This window comes from Natator depressus, chromosome 1 (genome assembly GCF_965152275.1).
Source record: "Natator depressus isolate rNatDep1 chromosome 1, rNatDep2.hap1, whole genome shotgun sequence".
In the NCBI taxonomy this organism is placed as follows: domain Eukaryota; kingdom Metazoa; phylum Chordata; order Testudines; family Cheloniidae; genus Natator; species Natator depressus.
In genome coordinates this window covers 133,247,251-133,265,275 of record NC_134234.1, presented here as the reverse complement: position 1 = coordinate 133,265,275, position 18,025 = coordinate 133,247,251, and the positions used below count along the sequence as shown (strand labels likewise).

General features: G+C 43.1%; 1 long non-coding RNA gene across 1 annotated transcript; it reads right to left on the bottom strand.

Moving 5' to 3' along the window:
• Positions 1-8,526: 8,526 nt before the first annotated feature.
• On the bottom strand, positions 8,527-17,440 carry LOC141983133 (uncharacterized). Its single transcript, XR_012638307.1, has 4 exons — positions 17,093-17,440; positions 16,316-16,471; positions 9,710-10,102; positions 8,527-8,825 (listed from the first exon to the last, which is right to left on the bottom strand). It is a non-coding gene; the product is annotated as an uncharacterized LOC141983133 (long non-coding RNA).
• Between the last annotated feature and the right edge of the window lie 585 nt (positions 17,441-18,025).

Here is an 18,025-nt window from a genome sequence, read left to right as displayed (position 1 = left end):
GTGTCCATTTGACTCCCATTTCTTAGAGGTTTACACACAAGGCACTGAGGTTTGAACTATTGTCCCTGACAGTGTCCAGCTCAAATTACAAGTATTTTAAGAAACAATGCCAGTCTTTGCTTTTTTATTTTTTTTAATTGTAAGCAATCCGTTTTGTTTTGTTTTCCTGCAAGGAAAATTGTGGAACGTTAAATAGGGACTGTACCTTATACATAGTACATTACTTCTAATGGCTGTGCTTCCATCTAAATCGCCTCTACTCCAGCCCTAATACATTTCACTAAAGTAACATGATGGCAATCCGCCAAGATATTAACTGAATTAAGTCAGCCTAAATGGAGAGATTTGATGACTAAAGTCGTCAAACCAGGTTATTTTATAAAAGATAAATATTGAGTTTTGGGGTTTTTTTTACAATTAAATATAGCTAAGAAAAAACTTTTAAAACTTCACACACACACATTATAATATGTATATATAAAGAAGGATTTCATGTTAAAATAGCCAGTAACAGGTCTATATAGCTCAGGTAGTTAGTAATGGGAGTAATTAAGTTTTCTCATACTTCAGGCCTTTTCTGCACTAGGATTTTAGCCACCTGTGAGCTCAGCCATGCAAACCCCTAGTGCAGAATTGATTTACACCCGTTTAGTGCTAGGTGGTTAAAATCCCCGTGTAGACAGGGCCTCAGTCACTGGTTTGTATTCAGCATAGGCCAATAGTGCCAAAGTTATTTCCAGCTGGTGGCTGGTCTATAATATGAATGGATTTGATCCAGTCCAGTTTATGGTGAAACAGTGTCTATTTTTAAAATAGACACTAACTGGCATTTTTGCTGGCAGTTTCAGCAGAAAACTGCCTGGAAATGGATCTAACCTCTTTCCTTGTGCTGCAGCACTTCAGGATGGCCCAGAGATGCTTGTGCTGCTTTGTGCTGTACTGACATGCTGTGGGCTGACAGAGGACATCAGACTCCAGAGATGTCCAATGGGCATCTTTCATGAACCTGTATTCACTTTGAGAAACCAAAAATACTAAGGAAGGAACTGAAGTTAATGATGGTATAGCTCCTTGAATTGCTTAATAAGCAATTCCATCAATTATACCGTGTCATGTATTTACATGGTGTAATTTCTGAAAACACTCTTAAAAATATAAAATTGATATTGTACAAAATCCCGTGTGTGTGTGTGTGTGTGTGTGTGTGCATACACATATATAAATTTTCTTGCCTTCCAATATCTTCTCAAGGTGCATGTCACCTTTCCACACCCATTCCCTGAAGTCTGTACCTCCGTTAATCCAAAGAGAGAAGCAGTACTAGTCTTTAATATGTTATTGCAGGTCACAAACTGAAGACACAATCACACCATCACCCTACCTAGCTAGGTTTCAGAGTAGCAGCCGTGTTAGTCAGTATCCACAAAAAGAAAAGGAGGACTTGTGGCACCTTAGAGACTAACAGATTTATTTGAGCATAAGCTTTTGTGAGCTACAGCTCACTTCATCAGATGAAGTGAGCTGTAGCTCACGAAAGCTTATGCTCAAATAAATCTGTTAGTCTCTAAGGTGCCACAATTACTCCTTTTCGTCCTACCTAGCTAGTCTCCAAGCCTCCAAGATCATATGCTTGTCTGCTGCATACATCTTAGAAGCTCACACTATTCTTCACAGTGGAAGCTCTGCACCTGTTCTTACATGATCAGGATTTGCAGCTGAATCAACATAGAGTAGGAGAAAATAAAAATCCAGTGTTAAAATAGCACATACAACTCCCAGTCATCCTGACTAATCTAGCATTTGGGTTTGGTTTTTGTGGGATTTTTTTTTTTTTAATAAAAAGCCAAAAGCATCTCCCTGAAGCAGACCGTATTAAAAATGTGATCGCAATCCATCTTCCTCCTTACACCTCCTCCAGGCTTCTTCATGAAAGAAAAATCCTTGGCTCCTCAGCAAAACTCTCAGGCTCCAGGTACACATTCAGAGATGTGATTAGCTTCAACGAGGGGTTTTTTAGTCAGGGTCTCTGTCTATAAAAAGCTCAGACACGCTGGTAATTATGCATTATTAATCGGATCCTCATCAGTGCTGCTTCTGTGTTGCCCATTAAGACTCAACCTCGAGGTCTCTTTACTGACGGCACAATTTAATGGTCATGAATCAGAAGAATTTTTGTCCTAAAATTTTATATACCTCTATTATGAGGGCATGAGGACCCAGGTGGTGCCTTCTCTCCCAATTTGCCTTGGGGAAAAACTGGAGAGACTCCAGCTAGTAGGAATAGAAGCTGCCAAAGCAGGAGCTTCTGGACATTCAGGGCATGTCTACATTGAAGCCAGGGGTGTAATGTCCAGGACCCATATTAGCTTTGAGCAAGCTTGCATGCTAAAACTAGCTGTGTAGCAGCAGCCGCTTGGACTAACCACCTGTGTATAATCCCACCCGACGCCCTGGGCACATTCAGGCAGCTAACCCAAGCTGCTGTAGCCATACTGCTCCCTTCAGCACACCAGCTCAAGCAGACCTAGTGTGTGTAAGTCTACCTGTCCTGGGAGTTGCACCTTCCAGCTGCAGCGTAGACATATCCTCAGAGACCTTTCAAGAGTTTGCCTAGACTTTCTCTGCCCTGTGCTGATTGGCTGTTTGTGCCAAACTTCCCCCTCGCAGTCTCTTCATCTCAGCGTCACTCCATACCTGCCGCCTTTTACCTTCTTCTCCCCTGCCCTGTCCCCCTCATGCTCCTTCTCTTTAATGGCCCTTTGCCCTTTCCTTTTCTTCCCATTCGTCTGACCCCCTTCTAACTAAGGCCATTTGTTCCAATTATTGTGTTGAGACCAATAAAGCAAGAGAATCATATAAGTCAGTTTAAACATTCTAGGCTGGATTCTTTGGGCAAGCTGGCCTGGGCATGGCACAGGAACAGACAAAGGTAGCTTTATACTACTTTTATGGTGTCTGTCCTGCTCTTCCGCACCACTCCCAATTCTTGGGATGTCTAGTCACAAATCTGATCACCAGCATGAAGTTGCCTATGGTTCCCAAGGGACTGTTCCAGCAATTGGAGATGACTGAGTTTTAGATATGTTCTGGCCACTTCCTTTTCCCCCAAACATGCCCGCAGTGCTTGATGCTGAGGGGGACCTACACCATCAGCATTTTCCCCTGTGTAGGGGGGATCATCCACTGGCCAGTTCTGCTCATTTTTATGTGATACGAAGCATTAATAGTCCAGAACTTCAGACCTGATCCTGATTCATTAATCCAGTTGAGTTACTCCTGATTTATATTAAAGTCAATGGAGTTGCACTGGTATAAAGCCGGCAGACATGAGAACAAAATCAGGTCCTACAACTGGTTTTACAAAATGTTATCAGTGTTACGCACTTGCCAGACAAAGGTTTTCATTATATGTGTGTAGCCAGGGTGACCCACACAGATTAGGACTCATTACTTATTACAAATAGTTTACCCAGAATATTTGATAAAAATGATAACACTTTAAGAAGGGCAATTACAAGGAAGATCTGAACTAGTCAGGTGGTTGAAGATTCTTGATCTTCAGTCACATGTCTCATAAAGTAACAGTGGTGTGTGGTGTATCTAGTAGCAACAGGCAATCCTCCAAAGCCTTGGAATGATTAAGCATCTAAAAATCTAGACAGTTATCAAAAGCTTATCTGAACTGCAGAGGCCTCTGGACCTTTTTTAAACAATCAAACAAATCGGAAACTATGTTCTTATTTTAACGAAACTGGCTTGCACATCCCTACTATCTAATGTACTTGCACACCTTGTCGTCTGTTGGACCTGCACTGAAACCCTGGCCCTGAACCACAGAATGAGGGGCTTGAAATCAGAACCCAGATCTTGGTCTTAATTTCACAGCTGTTCTCTCTTTATTATCCAAACACTTCCAAACTTGGGAGGTTTGAAATCTGGATCAGGGTTTGAATTTCATGGCTCAGGTCTATTTCTAGTCATCACTTTCAAATTAGAATCCATATGCCTAACATTGAAATGGAAAAATCTACACAAATTAATCCCCTTAAGTTTTAGCATGAATGGCATGTACTCTGAAAAATGGCATTCAAGGGTTCTATAGATTTAGCCCCCACCCCCAGTGGACAGACGTGGGCAGAACTCAGTGAAACTGTATGTACTATATCTCAGCAACTAGAGCTGATCAGGAATTTTTCAACAAGACATTTTTCATTAAAAAATATTGATTCATCAAAACTGAACTGGGTCATGGGAAAGGGTCAGATTTGACACATTTCTTGAAAAAAATTGAAGAGAAAGAGTTTCCTTTCAATATTTTCTAAATTCAAAGTTTTTGTTTCTTGGTTTGGTTTGAAATGATTTCTTGTTTTGAAATTTAACTTCATTTATACTAAAAATCAAAGAATCTTAGAAAAGTGGGGCCGGAAGAGACCTTCAGAGGTCAACAAGTCCATCCCTCCTCTTCCCGCCCACCCACCCCCGTGCTGAGGCAGGACCAAGTAAAGCTAGACTATCTCTGACAAGTGTTTGTCCAACCTATTCTTAAAAACCTCCACTGATAGGGACCCCACAATCTCTTTTGGAAGCCTATTTCAGAGCTTAACTAACCTTATAGTTGGAAAGTATTCCATACTATCGAATCCAAAACTCCCTTGCTGCAGATTAAGCCCATTATTTTTTGTCCTACCTTCAGTGGACACCAAGAACAATTGATCATTATCCTCTTTATTATAGTCCCTAACCTACCTAAAGCCTGTAATCCGGTCCCCGCTCAATCTTCTTTTCTCAAGATTAAACATGCCCACTTTTCCCCCCTTTCTTCATATATCAGGTTTTCTGACATCTTTTGTTGCTCTCCTTTGGACTCTACCCAATTTGTTCACATCTTTCCTGAAGTGCGGCACCCAGAATTGGACATAGTATTCTAGCTGAGACGTTATCAGTGCCAAGTAGAGTAGAACAATTACCTCCCAGCTCTTACGTAGGATGTTCCTGTTAATACACCCCAGAATAATATTAGCCTCTTTAGCAACTGCATCATATTGTTGACTCACATTCAACATGTGATCCACTACAACCTCCAGATCCTTTTCAGCAGTACAACACTTAGTCATCTCTTCTCCATTTCATAGTTGTGCATTTGATTTTTTCCTTCCTAAGTAAAGTACTTGGCACTTGCCTTTACTGAATTTTCATCTTGTTAATTAAAGACCAATTCTCTCATTTGTCAAGGCCACTGTGAATTCTAAACCTATCTTCCAAAGTGCTTGCAATCCCTCCCAGCTTGGAGTCATCTGCAAATTTCATAGAATCATAGAATCATAGAATATCAGGGTTGGAAGGGACCCCAGAAGGTCATCTAGTCCAACCCCCTGCTCGAAGCAGGACCAATTCCCAGTTAAATCATCCCAGCCAGGGCTTTGTCAAGCCTGACCTTAAAAACCTCTAAGGAAGGAGATTCTACCACTCAATTATCCAAGTCATTATTGAAAATATTGACTAGTACTGACCTCTGTGAAACGCATTAGATACATCCTCTCAGTTTGACAATGAACCATTGATAACTACTCTTTGAGTATGGTCTGTCAACAAATTGTTCACCTACCTTTATAGTAAAGTCATTAAGACCAAATTTCCCTAGTTTGCTCTCAAGAATGTCATGTGGGACTGTATGAAAAGCCTTAATAAAATCAAGATTAAATCATGTCTACTGCTTCTCCCCATCTACTAGACCAGTAGCCCTAACAAAGATGTAAATTAGGTTGGTTTGGCATGATTTGTTCTTGAAAAATCCATCCTCGCTATTCCTTATAACCCTATTGTCCTCTATTATCATGCTTACAAATTGATGGTTTAATAACAACATTATTAAAAATGTTTTTTTAAAAAGGTTAGATATGAAAACTTCTGATCTGAATTGAATTTTTTTTCATGTCAAAATTTTGCAAACATTTCTGAGATTTTGACTTTTTGTCATAGTTCAGAATGGGAACATTTCTGGAAATCTCAGATTCTTGTGGGACAGGAAAGCCAGTTCCTGCCTAGCTCTACTCACACCCTATTGTTGCAATGAAATCCAGGAGGGTCACCCTCAAAGATCATAGCCTTGGATGTACACGGAGACACGAGCATCTGAAACCCTAGCCCCATTGAATTCAGTGGAAGTTTCAGAATTTCATCCATAGTATAGATAAGCCTGAGAGAGAATTCTACTGTGCAGACTGGCAGGATGACTTTCATTTGTGTATTACATCTATGCTAATTAATTCATAACCAAAGCAATGGACGAAAGAGAAAGCTTAGCTAGTATTTATCAGAGATGCATATGTCAGGCAGCTGTCTATTGCGAAAGGAGAACATGCCTAGTTTGCCCTCATTGCCACAAAGGCCTGTCACCTTTAATGGTATGGTATTTCTGAGCAGATTACAATAGATTGTTAGGCATTTCTGTATGCTATCACAGTATCTTGCATGAACAAGTAAATGCCATATGGTTTGGGATCTGCACTATGGGTCAGATTCTGTTAGGTGCCAAATGCCTCCTGCAAGCTGCTTAGCCTGCTCCACTTAGGGTATGTCTACACTACGGAATTAGGTCGATTTTATAGAAGTCAATTTTTAGAAATCAATTTTATACAGTCGATTGTGTATGTCCCCACTAAGCGCATTAAGTCAGCAGAGTGTGTCCTCAATACCGTGGCTAGCATCGACTTACGGAGTGGTGCACTGCGGTAGCTATCCCACAGTTTCCGCAGTCTCCGCTGCTCATTGGAATTCTCGGTTAAGCTCCCAATGCCTGATGGGGAAAAAACATTGTTGAGGGTGGTTTGGGTACATGTCTTCAGTCGCCCCTCTCTCTCTCCCTCTCTCCCTCCCTCCATGAAAGCAATGGCAGACAATCATTTCGCACCTTTTTTCCTGGGTTACCCATGCAGACGCCATACCGTGGCAAGCATGGAGCCCGCTCAGCTCACCGCTGCTGTTGTGGGCATTGTAAACACCTCACACGTTATCCTGGAGTCTGTGCAGAATCGGGCTAAGAGACGCCAGCATGAGGACGATTTTGATGAGGACATGGACACAGACGTTCCTGAAAGCACAAGCTGTGGCAATTGGGACATCATGGCGGCAGTGGGGCTGGTTGATACAGTGCAATGCCGATTCTGGGCCCGGCAAACAAGCACAGACTGGTGGGACCGCATAGTGTTGCAGGTATGGGATGATTCACAGTGGCTGCAAAACTTTCGCATGCGTAAAGCCACTTTCCTTGAACTTTGTGAGTTGCTTTCCCCTGCCCTAAAGCACAGGAGTACCAAGATGAGAGCTTCCCTGACAGTTGAGAAGCGAGTGGCGATAGTCCTGTGGAAGCTTGCAATGCCTGACTGCTACCGGTCAGTCAGGAATCAATTTGGACTGGGCAAGTCTACTGTGGGGACTGCTGTGATCCAAGTAGCCAATGCAATCACTGACGTTCTGCTATCAAGGGTAGTGACTCTGGGAAATGGGCAGGTCATAGCGGATGGCTTTGCTGCAATGGGGTTCCTTAACTGTGGTGGAGCAATAGACGGAACACATATCCCAATCTTGGCACCAGACCACCTTGCCAACCCATACGTAAACCACAAGGGGTAATTCTCTATGGTGCTGCAAGCACTGGTGGATCACAAGGGACATTTCACCAACATCAGCGAGGGATGGCCGGGAAAAGTGCATGACGCTCACATCTTTAGGAACTCAGGGCTGTTCGAGCAGTTGCAAGAAGGGACTTACTTCCCAGACCAGAAAATTACTGTTGGGGATGTTGAAATGCCAATAGTCATCCTTGGGGACCCAGCCTACCCCTTGCTCCCATGGCTCATAAAACCGTGCACAGGCAGCCTGGATAGTAGTAAGGAGCAGTTCAACGAAAGGCTGAGCAAGTGCAGAATGGTGGTAGAATGTGCCTTTGGATATTTAAAAGCTTGCTGGTGCTGTTTGCTGACTAGGTTAGACCTCAGCGCAAACAACATTCTCATTGTTATTGCTGCTTGCTGTGTGCTTCATAATATCTGTGAGAGTAAGAGGGAGATGTTTATGGAGCGGTGGGAGGTTGAGACAAATCGCCTGGCGGCCGATTTTGAGCAGCCAGACACCAGGGTGATTAGAAGAACACAGCTAGGCACACTGCACATCAGAGAGGCTTTAAAACCAGTTTCATGACTGGCCAGGCTATGGTGTGACAGCTGTGTATGTTTCTTCTTGCTGCAAATTCCCTGTAAGCCAACCACCCTCCCCCCTTCGATCACAGCTTACAAAGGAAATAAAGTAACTATTGTTTTGAAACCATGCATTTTTCTTTATTAATTAAAAAAAATTGAGATAACTGACAAGGTAGCCGAGGTGGGGTGTGGTGCAGGAGGAGGGAAGGACAAGGCCACCTTGCTTATTGTAGCCACACTACAAATCAAAACTGTTTGAATGACAGCCTTCTGTTGCTTGGGCCATCCTCTGGAGTGGAGTGGCTGGGTGCCCAGAGCCAACCCCCACCACATTCTTGGGCATCTTGGGGAGGAGGGCAATGGATGCAGCCCCAACAGACGCTTCATCATGTCCGTTTGCTCCCCCATTAGCCTCAGGATCGCCTCCTGCCTCTGCTCTTCACGCTCACTTAATGCTTTCCTGGCCTCTGTCACTGAATGCCTCCATGCATTAAGCTGTGCCCTATCAGTGTGGGAGGATTGCATGAGCTCGGAAAACATGTAATCGCAAGTGCGGTTTTTTTTGCCTTCTAATCTGCGATAACCTCAGGGATTGAGATGATAGGGGGAACATAGAAACATTTGCACCTGGGGGGGGATAAAAAGGGAGAGTAAAATTTAAGATGATACATTTCTGAGAACAAAAGGGAGACTCTTTCACAGCAATCAAAGCAATTCACAGCACACAGCACATGTGCTTTAGGTACAAGGTTGCATTTTGCCTTTTATATTGAGCACCTGCCAGTATGGTAACACATCACACACGGCTGGGCAACAGAATTTGGTTTCCAGGCAGCCATGGTAAGCCTTTTGGTAGGTGGGGTTGGCTTCTTCCGCCTTCATAACATGTGGGAATGGTTTCAAACTGCAGTGCCCTCCTTTTCCATAGCAAACAATGCCGGTTGGGTTTCACATTTAAAAGGAGGGGCTGTGGTTTTCGGGTGGATGTACAGCACACACCTTCCCCCCACCCCACTGCATGGCTATTCTCCGAGATGATCCCTTTTAGCCAAGCACAAACAACCCAGCATGAACGGGGGTCCTTTTACTGTTCCCTTACAAAAATTCCCCTATTTCAACCAGGTGACCATGAATAATATCACTCTCCTGAGGCTAACACAGAAAGATAAAGACCGAATGTTGCTTGAATGCGACCAAAACCCAGGACCATTCCCTGCCATGCTTTGTGCTGAAATTATTCCAACTACTTGCTACTGGCTTGGCGTGGTAAAGTGTCCTACCGTGGAGGACGAAATAAGGCAGCCCTCCCCAGAAACCTTCTGCAAAGGCTTTCAGAGTACCTCCAGGAAAGCTTCATGGAGATGTCCCTGGAGGATTCCATCCCTAGACACGTTAACAGACTTTTCCAGTAGCTGTACTGGCCGTGAATGCATCCCAATTCTTCAGGGCAAATCAAACATTAAACACTATTGCTTTTAAACCCTGTACTGTAGTTACAAATGTGGACTCACCAGAGGTGCCTTCTCTGGCTTCAGGGTCGGGGATCCAGCCTTGGGAGGGTATTGGCTCAAGGGCGATGAAAAGGTCCTGGCTGCCGGGGAAAATGGATTCACCACCTGGCTGCTGCATAGTCTCCTCCTCCTCCTCCTCCTCTTCATGATCCACAAAATCCTCCTCCCTGTTGCGTGAGACTCCCCCCCTTGCAGGTGCCCACGGACAGTGGTGGGGTAGCGGTAGGGTCCCCGCCCTAGAATGCCATGCAGCTGATCACAGAAGCGGCATGTATGGGGCTCTGACCCAGAGCGACCGTTTGCCTCTTTTGTCTTCTGGTAGGCTTGCCTGAGTTCCTTAACTTTCACGTGGCACTGCTGTGTGTCCCTGTTGTAGCCTCTCTCCACCACGCCCTGTGTGATTTTGGCAAATATATTAGCATTTCTTCTTTTTGATCAGAGTTCTGCCTGCACAGATTCTTCTCCCCATACAGCAATCAGATCCAGCGTCTCCCATTCACTCCATGCTGGAGCTCGTTTGCGATTCTGGGGGGCCTGCATGGTGACCTGTGCTGCTGAGCTCGCCACACTGACCAAACAGGAAATGAAATTCAAAATTTCCCGGGGCTTTTACTGTGTACCTGGCTAGTGCATCGGAATTCAAAGTGCTGTCCAGAGCGGTCACAATGGAGCACTCTGGGATAGCTCCCGGAGGCCAATACCGTCAAATTGCATCTGCACTACCCCAAATTCGACCCAGCAAGGTCAACTTTAGCACTACTCCCCTTGCTGGGAGGAGTACAGAAGTCGATTTTAAGAGTCCTTTAGGTTGATGGAACGGGGTTGGTTGTGTAGACACATTCATTTTAAAATTGACCTAACACGGCTAAATTTGACCTAACCCCGTAATGTAGACCAGGGCTTAATGGGAGCTGAGGGTGCTCAATGTGTCCTCTGATCAGGCCCTTTGTGATACAGAATGCATGCAGGGGCTTGCCTACGTGTGGAAATTAACCAGAATAGCTATTGTAGAATAAACTATGTGAGCTGTAGCTCACGAAAGCTCATGCTCAAATAAACTGGTTAGTCTCTAAGGTGCCACAAGTCCTCCTTTTCTTTTTGCTATTCCATACTAGCTCTCTGTGTGGCCACTATTTCAGAATAAAAGTGATTTCATCCCGAATAATTACTTCTTATTGGAAGTGAATTAAGCTAAACTGAATTAAGGCCACTTTTGTTCACGGGGGGGGGGCCCGGAGGTTAGCCTCCCCCAACAGCCGGGTCACCAGCTGCCTATAAATATATCTTTTTTGAGATGGGGCAGTCAGAACTGCATGCACTATTCAAGGTGTGAGCCTACCTTTTAGATAATTTAGGATTTAGATAACGGCATTGTGATATTTACTGTCTTATTGTCTGTCCCTTTCCTAATGCTTCCTCATATCCTGTTAGCTTTTTTTGACTGCCACTACATGTCAATGAACTATCCACAATGACTCCAAGATCTCTTTCTTGAATAGTAACAGCTAATTTAGACCCCATCATTTTGTATTTTGGTTGGGATTATTTTTCCATTGTGCATTACTTTGTACTTATCAACATTGAATTTCATCTGCCATTTTGTTGTCCAGTCACCCAGTTTTGTGAGATCCCTTTGTAACTGTTTGCAGGTTGCTTTGGAAATAACTATCTTTAGTAGTTTTGTGTCATCTGCAAACTTTGCCACCTCACTATTTCCTGTTCTATTAATATGTTGAACAACAATGGTCCCACTACAGATCCCTGCAAGATACCACTATTTACTTCTCTCTATTCTGAAAACTGACCATTTATTCCTACCCTTTCCTGTCTTTTAACCATGATCTGATCCATGACAGGACCTTCCCTCTTATCCCACAGCTGCTTACTTTGCTTAAGAGCTTTGGGTGAGGGCTTTCTGAAAATCCAAGTACTCTATATCCACTGGATCACCCCGTCCATGTTTGTTGACTCCCCTTAAAGAATGCTAGTAGGTTGGTGAGGCATGATTTCCCTTTACAAAAGCCATGTTGGCTCTTCCCCAACAAATTATGTTCATCTATGTGTCTGACGATTCTGTTTTTTACTATAATGTCAACCAATTTGTCTGGTACTGATGTCAGGCTTACTCACCTGTAATTGTCAGTATTGCCTCTGGAGCCTTTTTAAAAAATTGGTGTCACATTAGCTATCCTCCAGTCATCTGGTACAGAAGCAGATTTAAGTGATAGGTTACATACCACAGTTAGTAGTTCTGCAATTTCATATTTGAGTTACTTCAGAACTGTTGGGTGAATACTATCTGGTCCTGGCGTTTTCTGATCGTTTTATTTATCAATTTATTCCAAAACCGCCTCTAATTGACACCTCAGTCTGGAACAGTTCTTCTGATTTGTCACCTAAAAAGAATGGGAATCTCCCTCAAATCCTCTGCAGTCAAAATGGATGCAAAGAATTTATTTCTCTTCTCTGCAGTGGCTTTGTCTTCCTTGAGTTCTCCTTTAACACTTCAACCATATAGGTTTCAGAGTAGCAGCCGTGTTAGTCTGTATTCGCAAAAAGAAAAGGAGGACTTGTGGCACCTTAGAGACTAACCAATTTATTTGAGCATAAGCTTCCATGAGCTACAGCTCACTTCATCGGATGCATTCAGTGGAAAATACAGTGGGGAGATTTATATACACAGAGAACATGAAACAATGGGTGTTACCATACACACTGTAACCAGAGTGATCACTTAAGGTGAGCTATTACTAGCAGGAGCGCGGGGGGGGGGGGGGGGGAGAGGGTGGAATAAACATGGGTGCCACAAGTACTCCTTTTTTTTTTTTTCAGTCATACAGTGGCTGCACTGATTGTGGCAGGCTTGCTGCTTCTGATGTACTTCCCCCCTCCCCACCGCTATTAGTTTGAGTCTTTTGCTAGTTGCTCTTCAAATTTTGTTTTGGCAAGCCTAATTCTACTTGACTTGCCAGTGTTTATGTTCCTTTCTATTTTCCTCAGTAGGATTTGACTTCCAATTTTTAAAGGATGCCTTTTTGCCTCTAACAGCCTCTCCTACTCTGTAGTTTAGCCATGGTGGGTTTTTTTAATCTTCTTACTATTTCTTTTTAAATTTGGGATGTACATTTAATTTGAGCCTCTATTATGGTGTTTTTAAAAAGCTTCCATGCAGCATGCAGGTATTTCACTTTGGGGGCTGTACCTTTTCATTTCCATTTAATTAGCTTCCTAATTTTTGTGTAGTTCCCTTTCTGAAGTTAAATGCTACTGTGGTGGGCTTCTTTGGTAGTCCCCCTACAAGGATGTAGCATTTAATTACATTATGGTTGCTATTACTGAGCAGTTCAGCAATATCCACTTCTTGGACCAGATCCTGTGCTCCACTTAGGACTAAATAAAGTATTGCCTCTCCTCTTGTGGATTCCAGGACTAGCTGCTCTAAGAAGCCATCATTAATGGTGTCTAGAACTTTTATTTCTGCATCCCATCCTGAAGTGACATGTACCCAGTCAATATGGGGATAGTTGAAATCTCCCACTATTATTGAATTTTTTTATTTTTATAGCCTCTCTAATCGCCCTGAGCAGTTCACAATCATCGTCACCATCCTGGTCAGGTGGTTCATAGTATATTCCTACTGCTATTCTCTTATTATTCAAGCATGGAATTTCTATCCATAGAGATTCTATGGTACAGTTTGATTCATTTAAGGTTTTTGCTATATTTGACTGTATGCTTTCTTTCACATATAGTGCCACTCCCACACCAGCATAACCTACTCAGTCATTGCTATATATTTTGTATCCTGGTATTACCATGGCCCATTGATTGTCATCATTCCACCAAGTTTCTGTGGTGCCTATTATATCAATAGCCTCATTTAAATACCAGGCACTCAAGTTCACCCATTTTAGTATTTAGACTTCTAGCATTTGTATACAAGCACTTATAAAATTTGTCACTTTTTAGTTGGCTGCCTTCATATCATATAACTGAACAGGACTCTTTCATTTTACTTTTTCTCTTCAGTTCATATCTGTAATTTATAAACTCCTATCCTGTCCTCTTTACTAGAAGTGAGAGAATCCCCATTAATAGATCCCCCATGTGGGATGTCTCTGTCTGAACCACATACTCCTCTGTACCTATCAACTTTTCTCCAGCCCTTAGTTTAAAAACACCTCTATGGCCTTTTTAATTTTACGCACCAGCTATCTGGTTCCGTTTTGGTTTAGGTGGAGCTCATCCTTCCTGTATAGGTAAAAGGTTCCCCAGTTCCTAATAAACCTAAAACTCACCTTCCTATGCTATTGTCTCATTCACCATTGAGACCCTGCAGTTCTGCCTGTCTAACTGGAAGCATTTCAGAGAATGCTACTTTAATCTCTTACCGAGAAGCCTAAATTTGGCCTCCAGGACCTGTCTCCTAATTTTCCCTATGTCACTGGTACTTACGTGCACCTGGTCATCCCCTTTACTGCCCCTAAGTCTATCAGCAATTTTTGCACCCTGCAAGTGATTCTCCTTGTCATCACAAATCCAGCTGTCTATATTTCTAATGATTGAATCTCCTATTACTATTTCCTGTCTCTTTCTAATAATTGGGATTCTCTCCCCCAGAGAGGTGTCCTCAGTTTGCGAGGATACCTAGACATCATCTGGAAGGAGGGTCCCAACTATGGGATCGTTTCCCTCTGCTCCACTTTGATGTTCTCCTTCCCCAAAGCTCTCATCCTCCTCAACAGCACAGATGCTGTCAGATGGGGGGTGGAGGGGTGACTACTGTACTGTGTCCCAGAAAGACTCATCTATGTACCTCTGTGCCTCCCTTAGGTCCTCCAGTTCAGCCACTCTGGTCTCGCAATCCATATAAATATCCAATCCTTTTTTTACTTAGCCTGGATACTACTCAACATGAATAATATTGGAAAAATCTGTCCCTTAGCTTGCAAATAAAGCCAAATGAGTGCTATTTTAGGTCTAATCCCCAAGGTCTTCTCATTCTCCCATCACTGCCCCAAGATCACCTCACAAATGCTGGAAACAAAGTGATGACACTGTGATCCCATCCTGGACCTTGTCTTGTGTCTGACCCTCTATGGAAAACTCCTCTGTTTGCACTGGAGAGATGTCATCTTCTCTCAATGCAGTGACACACTTGGAGAAGGAATGTCTTCACATTTCTGGGTGGGCCTGCCAAACAGCTTTTTCAGGGCTCTCCTTGCCCCGCCCTAAATGTCCCCCCTCTCCTGTCTGCCCTGGTTCACATTGTGCACAGGGCTGGCTTCAGGATTCTGAGGATGGTAGGTGTGATGACTGTGTGGAGCATGCCATTACTTACCTGACTCATATTATAAAAAAGTAGCAGGCAACAACATGGAGCAGTCACAATTTCAGTTCATCTTACTGGTAAGACTTCTTTAGATAAGGGATTAAATGTTTCTTAAAACCAATTATACATCCCGTAACTCCTCCAGCAGCAAGTCTGTTGCACTCTTGTACAGAGAGGCCTTTCTTCTAAGTACTAATGTACTAGGAGTTTACTTATTGCTTACACAGTTACAAATGCTGTCTCTGCTGTCATTCCTGTAAATACATTCTCAGCAGTTTTCTGGTATTTTCAGCTATGATAATATTTGCATAGTGCAAAAGATCTCCCCTCCCCCTCCCCCTCATAAAAACAAAACACAAACAAACTCAAGTTATAAATACTAAAGTCTCTCAAGTGTCATGTTTCTAAGGCTTTAATATGCTCTGCTCCTGCCCAGGGATGAGTTAATCAATCTGAGAAAAGTTGTTTCTAAGTGCTTGCTGTCTATGTTTGAGGGAAAATAGGAAATATCTGAGTTTGATAACGGTTGAGTTTGAATCTAAGCAAATGGCATGTAGCCAGAGCCTGGTTCACAAGAAAGGGCGAGGTTCCTAGGAAATCATAATTATACAGCTTCCTGTTTTTAAAGATGTATTTCAACAAGGATCGCAGCCGCTTCAAAGCAAATAGATGCTTGCTACCATTAGGAAAGCACTGAGTGAGCTCTCTCCAGAATATTGCTCAGTGCCAGCAAGTTGCACTGCTCTCTGCTTTTCTTAAAAGTGATTCATGCTGGAAATGAAATCAGGCTTCCTTTTTTGGGTTTCGGCTACAGCGGGGTCAGTAAACGTTTGCAGTGTTGGACTCTTTTTTCTGCTTTTGCTGTTGTACAAACTTTAGGCCTTGTCCTTGGCAATGCTGAGTGTGCTCAAGAGTTTAAGGTGCTCAGTGCCCTGCTCGATTGGGCCCTTTATATACAAAATGATTAAAACACAAGGCACACCAGTTATTTTTAGGGGAAAACATCCTGCAACAGATCTATTGCAATCTTTTATATAGCATCAAAATACCTTTCCTTTTCCCCCACCCCCTCCAAAGAGAACAACTTATACTCTAAATTGTCGGTTCTTTGTACTACTTACTCTAAAAAATATCATTTTATTTCTGAAATGAGAAAACAGGTTTCATGCTGCAGCTTGGATACTTATATTAAAGGTACAAATTTGCTAATCTTGTACATTTTCTTTTCTTAAAGTATACTTTTTAGAGGCAGCAAAATGCTTTCGCTCTTTTACCCAGCATATGTTGACCAGTTTAAAACAATGTCACGATGGGCCGGTGATACAGTTGACTGGTTTCACGTCCACTGGGGTTTGGCATTGAATTGTCTTGAGTTAGTCAGCCACAAGTTTCTGGATCACCTCTGTTGGCATGGGTCACCTTTTCCAGTGCTGGGAAGGGAGAGACACTGGGAGGTGAAACACTGCATGATTTCTTGTTTAATCAGCGTACAAACATTTTTACTTTAACCCAGAACAGTTTTATTAATTTTGATCACAGGGGACTGTAGAGAAGCCTGAAGTTTGTCAACTCCCCCTCCACCTTTGCTGTCAGATGTTACTATGGCTACCACCTAGATTACCGAGAATGATACAAATTGAGGAAATAGATTCCTTTTAAAAACAGGATTGGAATATAAACTTGGAGTGAGATGGTCAGGGATGCAACCCCGTTCTCTGGGTGTCCCTAAGCCTGTGACTGCCAGATGTTAGGACTGAATGACAGGGGAAGGATCACTTGATAACTGCCCTGTTCTGTTCGTTGCCTTTGAAGCATCTGGCATTGGCTCGTGTCAGAAGACAGGCTACTGGGATCAATGGACCATTGGTCTGACCCAGTATGGCAAGTCTGACATTCTTAAGAATATTTAGACTTTATTGCTAACAATATTTTTGGAAGAGATATTACACCACACATTTCAGGGATTAAGCCTAGCTTTAACTATTAGAGATCAAGATGAGATATAATGTGGAGACGGATTATCCCCCATCTGCCTACCACAGGGTTCTTACCTTCCGCTGAGGCATCTCGTGCTGGCCACTGTCAGAGACTGGATATTGGACTAGCTGAACCTCGGGTCTGATTCAATCTGGCAATTCCTTTGTTCCTATCTTACTCCTCAAACACTTCCATTGACTTACTTAAGGCGTTGAGGCCTTGTTATTGTTTGCATCACTGTATCTGCACCAATGCAACCCCACAGTGTAGATGTGCTGCCCTGGTGTGACTACCCGAGGAAGCTACCAGAGTAAATCACACCAGCGCCAGCCTGATGTGGCGTTACTGCATTGAGTAGTTAGGCTGGTGCATATGTACCTCGTATAAATCTCTAAAGTGTTACACAGACAGAATCTGGCTGTCAAAAGGAAGTTTGAAGCCGTCAGCCCCTCTTTCAATTGCTTTGTTTCCTAAGTGTCTGGGAAGCTATTAGAGGAAGTGAGGAGGCCTGAATATGTAGGGCACATGTGCTGGCCGTGAACTGTGCAGTCAGGAACCGTAAAATACTTTTGTAAGCTAAAGCAACAGTTTCAGTGCTTTTTACCCTCAGATTTATTTTGCTTTGGATATATCCGAGTCCAGCAATGTAGCTGGGAAAACAGAAGAGAGGGAGTTCTGATTTAAAATCTGTTGCAAACGCAGCTCTCTGACTTCAGACTGAAGAGTGTTATGTAAACTGTTTAATCAGGAAAACAGAAGCTGGCTATGCCAAATGTGATATGTTTACTCCCAAAGTCTCTCCAGATTTTACAGTATAAGCCTGAACTGAGTTAGAGGGAAAGGCTATGCTCAGTCAGCTGTATTTCTGCTAGTGTCATTGGTGAAGGGCCTGACCATGGGAAGTTCTGAGCATCTACAAGTCTCTGAACAGCAGGGAGGGTAGGATTGTGGGCCACGTGGAAGTTGGGTGGAGGGGTGGGAACCTGAGGGTGTGGGTGAGGATGGAA